The sequence below is a fragment of the Podarcis melisellensis genome (genome assembly GCF_964234715.1).
Source record: "Podarcis melisellensis genome assembly, chromosome: 4".
Lineage (NCBI taxonomy): Eukaryota > Metazoa > Chordata > Lepidosauria > Squamata > Lacertidae > Podarcis > Podarcis melisellensis.
Genome location: NC_138531.1, coordinates 11,715,157 through 11,729,051, shown reverse-complemented (window position 1 = coordinate 11,729,051; position 13,895 = coordinate 11,715,157). Strand labels below are relative to the sequence as shown.

At 44.7% G+C, this 13,895-nt stretch overlaps 1 long non-coding RNA gene across 1 annotated transcript; it reads right to left on the bottom strand.

Moving 5' to 3' along the window:
• Positions 1–11,965: 11,965 nt before the first annotated feature.
• Positions 11,966–13,593, bottom strand: LOC309367758. The gene is made up of 2 exons (XR_014167327.1): positions 13,207–13,593; positions 11,966–12,143 (listed from the first exon to the last, which is right to left on the bottom strand). It is a non-coding gene; the product is annotated as an uncharacterized lncRNA (long non-coding RNA).
• Between the last annotated feature and the right edge of the window lie 302 nt (positions 13,594–13,895).

Sequence of the window (13,895 nt, the reverse complement as noted above, 5' to 3'; positions counted from 1 at the left end):
CTTCCTTGTAGAATTTTAAGCATAACCTTGCTAGCGTGTGAAATGAGTGCAATTGTGCGGTAGTTGGAGCATTCCTTGGCACTGCCCTTCTTTGGGATTGGGATGTAGACTGATCTTCTCCAATCTTCTGGCCACTGCTGAGTTTTCCAAACTTGCTGGCATATTGAGTGTAGCACCTTAACAGCATCATCTTTTAAAATTTTAAATAGTTCAGCTGGAATACCATCACTTCCACTGGCCTTGTTATTTGCAGTGCTTTCTAAGGCCCATTTGACTTCACTTTCCAGGATGTCTGGCTCAAGGTCAGCAACCACACGACCTGGGGTATACGAGACATCCATTTCTTTCTGGTATAATTCCTCTGTGTATTCTTGCCACCTCTTCTTGATGTCTTCTGCTTCTGTTAGGTCCTTTCCACTTTTGTCCTTTATTATGGAAATCTTTGTACGAAAAGTTCCTTTCGTATCTCCAATTTTCTTGAACAGATCTCTGGTTCTTCCCATTCTATTGCTTTCCTCTATTTCTTTGCATTGCTCGTTTAAGAAGGTCTTCTTGTCTCTCCTTGCTATTCTTTGGAAATCTGCATTCAATTTCCTGTATCTTTCACCATCTCCCTCGCATTTTGCTTGCCTTCTCTCCCCCGCTATTTGTAAGGCCTCATTGGACAGCCACTTTGCTTTCTTGCATTTCCTTTTCATTGGGATGGTTTTCGTTGCTGCCTCCTGTATAATGTTACGAGCCTCCATCCATAGTTCTTCAGGCATTCTGTCCACCAAATCTAAATCCTTAAACCTGTTCCTCACTTCCACTGTGTATTCATAAGGGATTTGACTTAGATTGTATCTTACCGGCCCAGTGGTTTTTCCTACTTTCTTCAGTTTAAGCTTGAATTTTGCTATAAGAAGCTGATGATCTGAGCCACAGTCAGCTCCAGGTCTTGTTTTTGCTGACTGTATAGAGCTTCTCCATCTTTGGCTGCAGAGAATATAATCAATCTGATTTTGATGCTGCCCATCTGGTGATGTCCATGTGTAGAGTCGTCTCTTGTGTTGTTGGAAAAGCGTGTTTGTGATGACCAGCTTGTTTTCTTGACAGAACTCTATTAGCCTTTGCCCTGCTTCGTTTTGATCTCCAAGGCCAAACTTGCCAGTTGTTCCTTTTATCTCTTGACTCCCTACTTTAGCATTCCAATCCCCTATAATGAGAAGAACATCCTTCTTTGGTGTCACTTCTATAAGGTCTTGTAAGTCTTCATAGAATTGGTCAATTTCAGTTTCTTCAGCACAAGTAGTTGGTGCATAAACTTGGATTACTGTGATGTTAAAAGGTCTGCCTTGGATTCGTATCGAGATCATTCTATCATTTTTGAGATTGCATCCCAGTACAGCTTTCGCCACTCTTTTGTTGACTATGAGGGCCACTCCATTTCTTTTACGGGTTTCTTGCCCACAGTAGTAGATATGATGGTCATCCGAACTGAATTCACCCATTCCCGTCCATTTTAGTTCACTGATGCCCAGGATGTCAATATTTATTCTTGCCATCTCATTTTTGACCACCTCCAACTTACCCAGGTTCATGGTTCTTACATTCCAGGTTCCTATGCAATATTTTTCTTTACAGCATTGGACTTTCCTTTCGCTTCCAGTCTAAAAAACCAGTCTAATCCATATCAAATAGAAAGCAATATTTAATGAAACTGTAGGGATGTTGTCAGGCTGCAGTTTGCGGGGCTGCCAACAGATGGTGCTACAAACTACAGCATAACAGAAAAGCAACACTGGATGGTGAGGAGTGGGGGGATGTAGAAAGGGGCAAGCAGGTTGCCCAGGTAAACAGGCAGGCATGCAGGCAGTCCAGGCAAGCAGTCAAGATGGACTGGTGAGCAGGCAGCACAGCCGAGTAGCGCGGATAGTGGATGGCCCAGGTGAGCCTGCTGCTAAACCCAGACTTCCGTTAACCTTGCCAAACCCTCTTAGAAGCCCATGCCCCCCTTACAGATCCCTCAAACTGCATACCTTCCAACTTTTCTCTGATGAAAATAGGGGCATCCTACTCCATAATAATAATTTTACTATTTATACCCCACACATCTTACTGGATTGCTCCAGCCACTCCAGGCAGCTTCCAATGTACCGTATTTTTCGCCCTGTAGGACACACTTTTTCCCCTCCAAAAATGAAGGGGAAATGTATGTGCGTCCTATGGGGCGAATGCAGGCTTTCGCTGAAGCTTGGAGAGCAAGAGGGGTCGATGCGCACCGACCCCTCTCACTCTCCAGGCTTCAGGAGAGCCACAGCACCAGCCCCACAAGGTCGGGGACAGCGGGAGGCGGAACGCCGCCATCCCACTGTCTCCCGATGTGGTTTGGAGGCTGACGGCGGGGAGACGCGTGCTTCTCCCCGCCGCCAGCCCCGCAAGCTCCGGGGACAGCAGGGAGGCGCAGCGCGTCTTCCCGCTGTCCCCGGACCTGGTCTGCAGGCGGGCGGCGGGGAGAAGAGCGCTTCTCCCCGCTGCCAGCCCCGCAAGCGCCTGGGGGGGAATAAAAATTTTCTTCTTTATTTCCCCCCCAAAAAAGTGGTGCGTCCTATGGGCCGGTGCGTCCTATGGGGCGAAAAATACGGTATATAAAAAGATAATAAAACATTTAACATTAAAACAACCTTCCCTATACATGACTGCCTTCAGATGGCTTGGGGTCAGATAACTCCATACCCTCCAACATTTCTCCATTGAAAATAGGGATATCCTAAGGAAAAGTGGGACATTCCAGGATCAAATCAGAAACTGGGATGGCTTCTCTAAATCAGGAAAGTCCTTGGAAAATAAGGACGCTTGGAGGGTCTGAAACTGCAACCATTCTCCTTGAAGGGGGTGATGATGGGGTGTAAAGGGAAGGGGCTGGTGAGGTGTAAAGAGACTGTAGTCGTTCGCAAGGGGAGGGTAAGCAGAGTTGGTAAGCAAAGGAAACAGTGGTGGCCTTAGTCCAATACATTCATAATAGCAGCAGTAAAAAGATTCCAAAGATTTCTATATACAGTGGTGCCCCGCAAGATGAACGCCTCGCAAGACGGAAAACCCGCTAGACGAAAGGGTTTTCCGTTTTGGAGGCGCTTCACAAAACGAATTTCTTTATGGGCTTGCTTCGCAAGACGTAAATGTCTTGCGAGTTCCTGCGGGTTTTTTTTCCTTCCCCCCACCTTTCCTAAGCCGCTAAGCCGCTTATCAGCTGATCCGCTGATTAGCCGCTTAACAGCTGATCGCTAAAAGCCGCTAAACCGCTAATAGCGCTAATCCGCTAAGCTGTCAATGGGCTTGCTTCGCAAGATGAAAGAACCGCTATATGAACAGCCTCACGGAACGGATTAATTTCGTCTTGCGAGGCACCACTGTAATTTGATCCATTTCGGTGTGCCACTGCCAGACATTCCAATACAAGACAAAAAAACAACTGAGGCCATAATCAATTGATTCCCCAACTCCCAAATGAACTAAACCCATTTTCATAGAGACACTGAAAAAGCAGAGCTTTTCAGTTACAGTCAATCTACTGATGGATAATGGGAAATGAGTGACAGTGCATGTTTTAAAAAAAATGCACAGCATTGTCTTTGTGTGGAAGATTGAAAATGGATTCCCCACCAGATGTAGTTATGGTTGAGGGTCTGTTACGAAGCGATGTCTTTGCATTAAACTATTTTAAAAAGCAACAACTGAGCTAGAAGCTCTTATAAGCTAAAATGTTTTCAAAAAATGGTTATGCAATGCTTCTAAAGAGCTTTTTTTTAAAAAAGTAGATTTTCTCTCAGTCCAAATGTTTTAAATTATGCTGTTGTCAAGCAGCAAAATCTCTATGTGTGTTTCCAAAGAAGAGCAGGGGAGTTGACTCACGACATCCTAAGGAGCTACTACTAAACACTCAATATACTGAAAGTATACAGTAAGCAGCAATGCTTAAATCTACAGTACTTAAGAAGAAAGAACATCATGTGGTCAATTTGAGCATATTCTGCTGCTGTGATAGCAGCACTGAGACTTTGATTCTGACCCTGAAAAATCCACTTAAAAGTCTGCCTCATGCTGATCTGAATGCCTATAGAATTTATATAGATTCTGTCACTGACAAAACATAGAATTCCATTCAGCAGCAGGAGAGCAGTGAGGGTAGGATCAAAATATGCGTCACCCACATGGTTGCATTGCTAGTTTGTAATGTCTGTAACAGAAAATTGTCTGTACTAAAAACACACGAAGCTAGCGGTCATTTCTCACAGTAAAAGGAATTTTAGGAAAGGGCAGTGGAAATGGAGAGTTAGCTTATACAGGAAAAATAGTTGCTTGCTTGCTTTATATTTCACATTAATCAGTAAATGAGGCAAGGTGATAGACTTCCTTTTTACAACAGTGTGCAATACCTCAGGAGAAGCACCAAACTGGGAGCTTTGCCCTAAGCAAATGAAAACAAGATGATACCTAGTGGTAGTCGTATTCAGAGTAGACCCACACTGATTTCAATGAGTCCACTCAGAGTATGACTAATATTAGCCACGACACCTTACTTTTGGTAAAGTAAAAAGCCAACCTACTTTTGAAAAAATAAAATAAACATGGAAAGTTGGAGCGCCAAATGACAATGTGTATGTTGAATGGGAAGAAGTAATTATTTGGGGTACTCTCACCTTTTTTATTAGGACATCTGAGCAGAGATTTCGATCCCTGGGCTCATCACTGCAGATTTTAACTGATTTAAGAGTGATTTCCTCAAATCAGAGCATCCTAGGAAATACAATTCTGTGAAGGGAAAACGGAAACATGCAGCTGTGTCCTCAGCACTCTGACAAATATAACTCCCAGAATTCTTCAGGGAGGAGAAACACATGTATTTAGTAAAACAAATATGGAATACTGTCAGGGAACTGCCATCGGAGCTAGAGGCGGAGGCAAGGCTCCAAAGCGATGCTGGAGAGGGGCCCAGCAGGGAGAGAGGCAGCTCATCGGCTGGGGAAGGAAATCAGCATAACACCAGGGGTAAAGGGGGGGCAGATGGGGGAATCGGCGAGGGGGCTCCAGGACTCCTCGCCGGAGACCAGTGGGGAGAGCACGGGTCCTCCGCTGCCCACACCCACCCTGCACAGAAGACTTCCGCGCAGGGAGAGTAGGCGGAGACTTGGTGTCAAAGAACTTCTTTGCTGGAAGAGGTTCAAGAAACGCCCACTGACGGATTCTGCCAGCGACTGAGACAGCCACGAAGTGAAGGGCTGTCCAGACAGAAAGGGTTTAACCAGGTAACCTAGCCAGGAGCGGCGGCAACTTACGCATGAGCAACCCCTATAACCATTACAAATACCTAACAGTTCTGGTGGATAAACAACCTGTGTATAAGAGTACAAAATGCTTTTTTGCCCAGGGATTTTGTGTAGTCTCTTCTGCTTCAATAGTTTTATATTTTTGTTGCCTCTCAGTCTTATTTTTGTTTTAAGGATATTATTACATTGCACTTTTTTAAAAAAGAAAATGATTGAACACTACAATGGGATCCACTGGGTAAAGGGTGGTTCAGAATTCTAACAAATAAATATGAATAAAGAAAAGCTTAATTCACTGAAAGCTATTTTGTAAAAAACAAAACCCTAATATTAAGAGGAACAATGCACATTGTTCTGCAAGGTTGCTAAGTAACAGTGGCATGTGCCCCATTGTGACACAATCCCGCTGGATGACTTGCGACCAAGTGAATTATTCTTATTATTAACTGAATTTATATACTACCCTAAACCTGCAAGTCTCAGGATAAAATCAGAATATAAAACCACAAAGTACAAAGCCAAAATAAATTAAAAAAACCCAATACCCTCCCAAAACATTTTAAAGGGGCAAAGGATGTCAATCAAATCAACCAAGTGAGGATGCCCTGGTACCTAGATGGTGCCTGGTATCTCCATCTTCTGGTGTTGCATGCCTGAGGATCCTTGGATCTCGACTGTTTTCACAAACTAGCAGCACATCCTGTACAATACTTTCTGTTAAATTTTATCTGTACAATCAGAATGAATTTCAGGAACCAAAGAGTTGTATTGAAAAATATGACTTCTGAGCCTTCTGGCCCCAAAATGGCAACTAGGCATGCCGTTTTGGCGACTGTAAGCCTGGTTTAAGGAGCCATTTGGCACCTAGCTGATATATCTGACTTTCTAACACTGCTTCTCTCATAAGCCATACAATTCAGTGATACTCCTCAAAATCTTTTATTTGCCTCCTGTTCTTTCTGAGTCAAGCACGAACACCTTTCACAGCCACATTCTCAGTGGGTCTAATTCCTTCCTGCACTCTCCGCAAGTTGCTCATGGCAGATTTTTGTCAAACCTGGAGGACCCAGGTGCCCCACGTTTAGTGCAGTGATGAAGACCCTTCAACCCATTTTAATTTTTGGCGGTGCTGTTGAAAGGGTAAAGAGGATACCCTGGACTGGAAGAATGAGCATCCTTTTTTTTTTACTGGCCCAATGCCCTGGATATGGATAAGATTGGCTCTGATGAGGTGAGGAAATGATCGGGAATGGTTGTGAGGCCAGAGAGAATTTAGCTATTTAAGTAAGGAGGTGGCATGTTCTGGTTCAAGAAGACCTCTGGGGTGAGCAATGGCATACTGTTAAGGAATAATCATTTCTCTTTACTTCTTTTTTCCCCCTTGTCTCATGGCGAAGGCCTCTCGACTCATCTATTAAGTTGCCATTGAAGGGACCAGAGAACAAATTAAAAGCATAAAGATGAAGCCTAGAGAAAAGGTGCCGCCACCACCTTCCTCCCCCTGCTTTTGATGCAGAGGCCTGGCACTTTCACTGCAGTAGTTAAAACATGGATCACCAATATGGCAGCTTCAGGTGCACATGTGCCCACGCAGACCTTCTCCGGTGCTCACAGGGTTCCCTGCTGAAATTAGGCTTGAAACAGGCATTCCATCAGCGTCAACATAATGGGTTGTGGTGCCCACAGGTCCAATTGGTTGGCGACCACTGAGTTAGGATGTTGGCCTTTGAGCTGGGAGACCAGGGTTCAAATCCCCCCTCCCCCATGATGCTGACTAGGGGACCTTGGGCAGTTACTGTGTCTTGGTCTAAGCTACCTCACAGGGCTGTTGTGAAGATAAAATGGGGAGAGGAAGAACCATGCAGGCCACCTTGAGCTCTTTGGAGAAAATATGGGATATCAATGTAATTATAAGTAAATCATATGACTGACAGGTGGGTTGTCCCACCCAACCGTCAAAGTTGACCTGCAGGGTGGCCAAAAAGGTTACCTGGTCTAAGAGGTTAGTGTGGCGGGGAGGTTCTGGAGGGTGGCTAGAGGCATTGGGCTAATAAAAGCAAGCAAGGGTGCAGCCCCTAGTATTGTAATAAACTTTTGAAATTAGACACTTTCAGTTATAAACAAATTTGTTTTCAGTGGAATTTAGCTTTTCCTCTTTCCACTCTCAGCTAAAGTTTAGTATGATACTTAGGTGAGAATAATCTGATAAAGGGAATATATTGGATCCATACTTTCCCATAAACTATTTTGAAATGTTATTTTAGAGAAATCAAATGTGCATGTATGTAGTTGTTTCAACTGAGTATGGTAACATGCCATCTTATTTCATCCCATCTGCTATACAATATATCTTCTTACTGCCTTTAACATTTTGCACGGGAAACCTTTTTCCTTCTGAGTATTTTTCTAGCTCTGGTATTGTCATTTGTTACATAATTTGGGCAAGCCATCTAATTCTTCACATACCAAAGGGACCAGATAAGGGTGGTGTTGGAGGAGATGCCAAGAAACAGATGCTTTGGGTGTGGCTTCAGCCTCAGCTAATTAAAACCACATATATTTTCAGATGGAATTCTAATAAATACAAATCTCCACCAAAGTAATTTCAGAATAGTTGTGCAATATAAAGTATGCTCAGATAGACACGAACCAGTTCCTTAATTACGATATAAATGAGACGACTCACTGACTACCATGAGTAGAGTCAAACTGACTCAAAGTTTCTCTATACATGTGTCATTTTGCTTAAGGGAGCAGAAAGCTATTAGCAAATTATCTGAAGATAGCAGAGGCTTCCAACCCTATTTTAAAAAAGAACTTGTTCTGACAGGTTGTCTGAAACAACTAAAATTCCCCACTGGCACTGCAAACTTTCCTACTGCTTTACTTGTATTATGTATGCATTCAAACTAGAGGGAAGTCTCAAAGATGCCCATTTTAAGCGGCTAGGATAAACTATGCTCTGTAATTTACCCCTATTCCAAACTCCATTCAGAAGCAGGGCTACTGCTGGCTGGACCAGCTCGGGCTTGGCAGCGGGAAAACAAGCCTCTAAAATAAACTTCAACTTCCACTATCCTTTCTGCCAGTGTAGCTTCCACTGGGTTGCTAGGTCATGCAAACCAGCTAAATCGAGTTTGAATAGAGGTAAGTCTCCCCTTGCCTCATCCCTTTTTCAGGAAACTCTCTGGCTTCGGTTGAGCCGCAGCTGAGCCAGAATGGAGAACTTATGGCACTGTATCTCTGGATGAGCTGAGACTTCAGCAGCCAGATATTTGCCTATTTCAGTTATTGGGTTTGGATTCCTCCCTTTACTACCATCTACGGCTGATTTACAACCAGCAATTAGCACTGCACAAAACACAAGCATGACATGATCATTGCTCAGAGGGCCTGTGTTACTGTATAAAAGAGATGTGACAAAAGAGAATGATACATACAGTTAATTGTTCAAAGTTGTAGAAAAAGTGAGGCTGGTTGACCAAAGTAAAATGTGCCTTGCTTAAAAGGCCTAGAAACCATATACAGTGGTACCTCTGGTTGCAAATGGGATCCGTTCCGGAGCCCCGTTCGCAACATGAGCAGAACGTCTGCGCATGTGCATTATGTCATTTTGTGTTTGTGCATGTGGCGCAACCCGGAAGTAACCCTTTCCGGTACTTCTGGGTTGCCGTGGGACGCAACCTGAAAAACTGTATCATGAAGCAAACGCAACGCGAGGTATGACTGTATCAAAAATGACATATTGTCATATTCCTGCACTGCAGGGGGTTGGACTAGATGACCCTTGGGTCCCTTCCAACTCTATGATTCTATGAATATGGATGTAAGCCTCTTTAATATTTTGGTGATTAAACAGTATATAAATTCTGTTAAATAAATAAAGGACAGCATATATACTATCTAGGTAAGCAACTGCCTGAGAATATCTGTTCGAGGGGCAACAGCACTTTGTAGGCAACCAGGAATTTTATTTTATTTTATTTTATTCACATTTTTCAATACTTAGGGAACTGCAATGGTGTGGTATGGTTTTAGGGACAGATACTATAGGGCTGGGACGCGGGTAGCGCTGTGGGTAAAACCTCAGCGCCTAGGACTTGCCGATCGCATGGTCGGCGGTTCGAATCCCCGCAGCGGGGTGAGCTCCCGTCGTTCGGTCCCAGCTCCTGCCCACCTAGCAGTTCGAAAGCACAATTAAGTGCAAGTAGATAAATAGGTACCGCTTTCTAGCGTGAAGGTAAACGGCGTTCCGTGTGCTGCTCTGTGTTCTGGTGCCGGTTCGCCGGAGCAGCTTCGTCACGCTGGCCACGTGACCCAGAAGTGTCTGCGGACAGCGCTGGCTCCTGGCCTCTAGAGTGAGATGAGCGCACAACCCTAGAGTATGTCAAGACTGGCCCATATGGGCAGGGGTACCTTTACCTTTTACTAAAGGGCTAGTACTACATGCCTGCAATCTTCTCAACCTGTACATTTGTATATACACACTTTATTACAGAAGGAATTCTCCCCACTGTGCTCTTGCCACAACAGAAACTGTCCCTGATAACTGGTACCCTGGAATTTTCTCATACTTTGAGAAGTTGTGTGGGAATGCCAAACTGAGGACCGGTCACAGAGCTCCATGCCACTAGGAAGCCTACAGAGGGCTTGGCTAGTTTGCCAGCTATAGCTCTGTGGCACAAAATAGCCTAACCTAGAACTGGTAACGTGAGGAACCAGTAGAATCCCATCTGGCCTTTTATTACATAAGTGCAAACTCTGGCCAGGCTCCTCATTTTGAGAAAGATCAAGCTAGCGTAGTCAAAGCTGCCCAGAAACCACTAGTAACACTGCCTAACTTCTACCAAGTCACTGGCTTGACTACTTGCTTGCCTCCATCTTTGATAAGTAGATAATGTGCAACATATTACAGCGTGAAATCTATGTAACATGTATATACCAATTGTGTCCACTTCATGCATCAAATAGGCTCTTGCCTATAAAATGTCATGACCGTCCTCTGACGGGTTGCGTGCCTTTACCTGAGCCTTCACTGGGCTTCCCTTTTCAAGCTATTCCTGGTTCTATGAGACAGTAGGGTGGGGGAAGGTGGGGTCCCTCACGTGAACCGCCCCTTCTTTCACCACATCCTTTGTACTTTCCTCTGCCTCGGACTACCCTGACTCCCCTTTCTCCCCTGGCTCCTGCCTTGTGGGTGGCATCACACACCATAAATCTCTGGTTCCTTGCCTCTACCACACTCTCTTTGGAACCCTGACAGTCCCTAACTTAAAAGCTCATACCATGATAAATTAGTTTTAAAGGTGCCCTATGATTTGAGTCGGTCACAACAAGTATAATAATTATATAAATAAACTTATAATAAATAATAAATAAATATCACCTTTCATCAGAGTCCAGAGCAGATTACAACACTATAATACATACAAAACACAAAGCAATCAAAGATAAAACAGAATCCACTGCAGGAAAAGCTGCACTACATATGCCACTCCTACAGTACTGTTCTGAAATAGAATATTTTTATCTGGTACTGAAACACAGATAGGGTAGCCAAAGCCAGCCAAAGCTTGGGGGGGGTTCATAACCGGGGTGCTAATGCTGAGAAAGCTCTCCATTGGGTCCCTGACCCATAGACCTCCACACCTGATAGTATTACTAAGAGTTCTTAGTAATCCAGGCAATCTCAAAGACTGGGCAGGAGAGAATAGGAAGAGGAACTCCTTCAGGTAACAGAGTCCTAAATTGCTCAAGGCTTTATAATTCAAAACTATTGTCTTGAATTGGGCCCGGCAGAAAAACAAGTAGTCAGTACAGAACTTACAAGTATATCACATGGTTCTTTCAAATACATGAGACCCATCAGGACTCTGTAGCAGCTGCATTCACACTAGCTGCAATCTATGAACTACCGGCATTTTCAAGGGCAGCCCCACACAGAATTCATTACAATAGTTTAAATGGAAGGTTACTATGTTACTGGCTTACATTGGTCAGGCTGTCCTCCTGCAAGAATGCCGGAACCGGCAAGATAACCATAATTAGAAATGGACACTGCATGCCAAGGTCACTTGAGCCTCCAGCAACAAAGTGGAATTGAGAAGTATTCCCAGACTACATACCTTAACCTTCAGGGGGAGTATCTTCAGAAAAGGCCATATTCCTATTTTCTGGACCTAGGATCCACCAATCCACAGAATCTCTATCTTGTTGGGATTCAGCTTCAGCTTTTTGGCTTTCATCCTACCAGTATTACCCCCAGGAACTGAACAAGAACCTGCAGAGCTTCACCTGACTCAAATTATATGGAGAAATGCAGCTGAATGTCATCAACATACTGATGGCACCTCATTCTTCTAATCTCTGCAAACTGCTTCCAGCAGCTTCATATGCATGATAAAGAGTATAGGGGCAGAATAAACCCTGAGGGCCTCCACAGCATACTTACCATGAGGCCAGGAAGTCCTCCACTACTACTCTCTGAAAGTACTCTTATAAGCAGAAGCAGAACCACCTAAACACTCTACCTTTCGCTCCCACACCACAGAGCCAATTCAGGAGGATACCATGGTCAGCTGTATCAAATGTTGCTGAAAGATCCCAGGAAAATTAACAAGGTCACACTTCCACTGTCCCTTTCCCAATAAAAGACATCATTCAGAGTGTCATTTCACTGCCCAAACTAGGCCTGAAGCCAGACTGAAACGGTTCTCAATAATGAGAGCAATACTGTATTATGTCAGTGCTTAAGGAGTTGAACAGAGGTCAATTCCAAAACTTGGAGATATCTCTAGATCCTGTGCTCCATTCTCTGTCTTCTAGCAGGTACCAAACCTGCAGAAAAGCAAAAAAATAATGCAGCAAATACTTCTTATGTGCTATATTCTAGCTCCAAAAGTAAAACAGGTTGCTTAGCCTGTTGCATACAAACACACACACACACACGTGTCAGTCTGTACATCACCCTGTATAATAATTACTATTTATTAAATTTGTATACTGCCCTATACTCGCAGGTCTTAGGGCAGTTCCAAGTTAAACCAATATATAAAAACACAAAATACACTAAAATAAAATAAAAAATAATTCCCCTCCCTCCCCAACACATTTTAAAACGCCATTGGGTGTCAATCAATGAAGGTGCCAGGTGAACTTCCCTGGGGAGAGCATTCCACAGACGGGGAGCCTCTGCAGAGAAGGCCCCGTTCTCGTGTTGCCACCCTCCGGACCTCTCAAGGAGGAACACAAATAAGGGTCTCAGAGGATGATCTCAGGGTCTGGGTACGTTCATATGGAACGTGGCGGTCCTTGAGGTATTGCGGTCCTGTGCCATTTAAGGCTTAATAGGTTAAAATCAGCACTTTGAATTGGGCCAAGGAATTAATTTGTAGCCTGTGCAGTCGGTCCAGGATCAGTGTAATATGCTCAAACTGTCTTGCTCTGGTGAGCAGCCCGGCCACTGAATTCTGAACCATCTTCAGAGGCAGCACTATGCGTAGTAATCTAACCTTGAGGTTAAATGGATCACCGTATGATTCTGACAGCTTAGCTAAACTTAAGAACCATCAATAAGTGCCAGAACTAAGACGCATACCCCCCAAAATCTGATGGATTTGAATTGCGGTTTACATAGAGGGAGCTTCTTGTGTATAGTGTTTACTTAACTGAAGTAAAATTGGTTTTATATGGGTGTTTTAACTTGGAACTGTTTAAATTGTATTGTTTATGGATAAATTTTGATGTATTGTTTTCGATATGGGCCAATGGCCGCAATAAATCTATCGAATAGAAAACCTTGAGGTTACCAGATCATAGACAGTAGCTGGGTTATCCCTGTCCAGGTTAAGGGCGCAGCTGAAGGGGCAGCTGCCGCCATTGCTAATTCTGTTTATTTTACCTCACTGCGCTTTATTATTCTCATATCGTGAGCTGCCTTCCTGGAGACCTATGCTAAAATAAGCTGGCCCAGAATCATGTTTGAAGGGACCCACAGGGGTCATCCAGCCTAACCCCGTGAAAGCAGGCGTATGCACGGGGATTGAACCTCGGGTGTTACCAGGGCTAACCAACTAAAGTTATAAGGAACTACGTAATAAATAAACGAACAAAAAAGCCTCTCTTTTTTGCCGGCGCAGCACAGAGGACTGGGCTTTTGAAAACAGGGCAGTAGGGAAGGGTTGAGAGCCCCCGTGAGGGAAAACCCCTCTCCTTCCGCCGGCCGACGAGATCCTGCCAGGCCCAGAGGCCGCCTGAGGGAAAAGTGACCGTTGGGCGGGGGAGGGGAAGGAGCCCGCCAGCCAGCCACTCAGAGTCCTCTTTCCCACCGCGTCTCCCAGCAGCGACAAAACCCCGGCTGCTGATTGGGCAGCCGCCGCGGCGCGCGCGCGACTTTGGGGGCTCGCGCTCCGGTTGGTCCGGAGCCACGTGCCCTCCCAAACCCGACGAGGGCAAGGCGGGCCTCCTGTTTCCTAGGCTACAGCGGGAAGGCGAAGAGAGCTGGTCACGTGGGGAGAGGGCGGAGGACGAGGTGGGGAGGGTGTGTGAGAGAGTGTCGGTGTCTCTCTCTCTGCGTGTGTGTCATTCAAC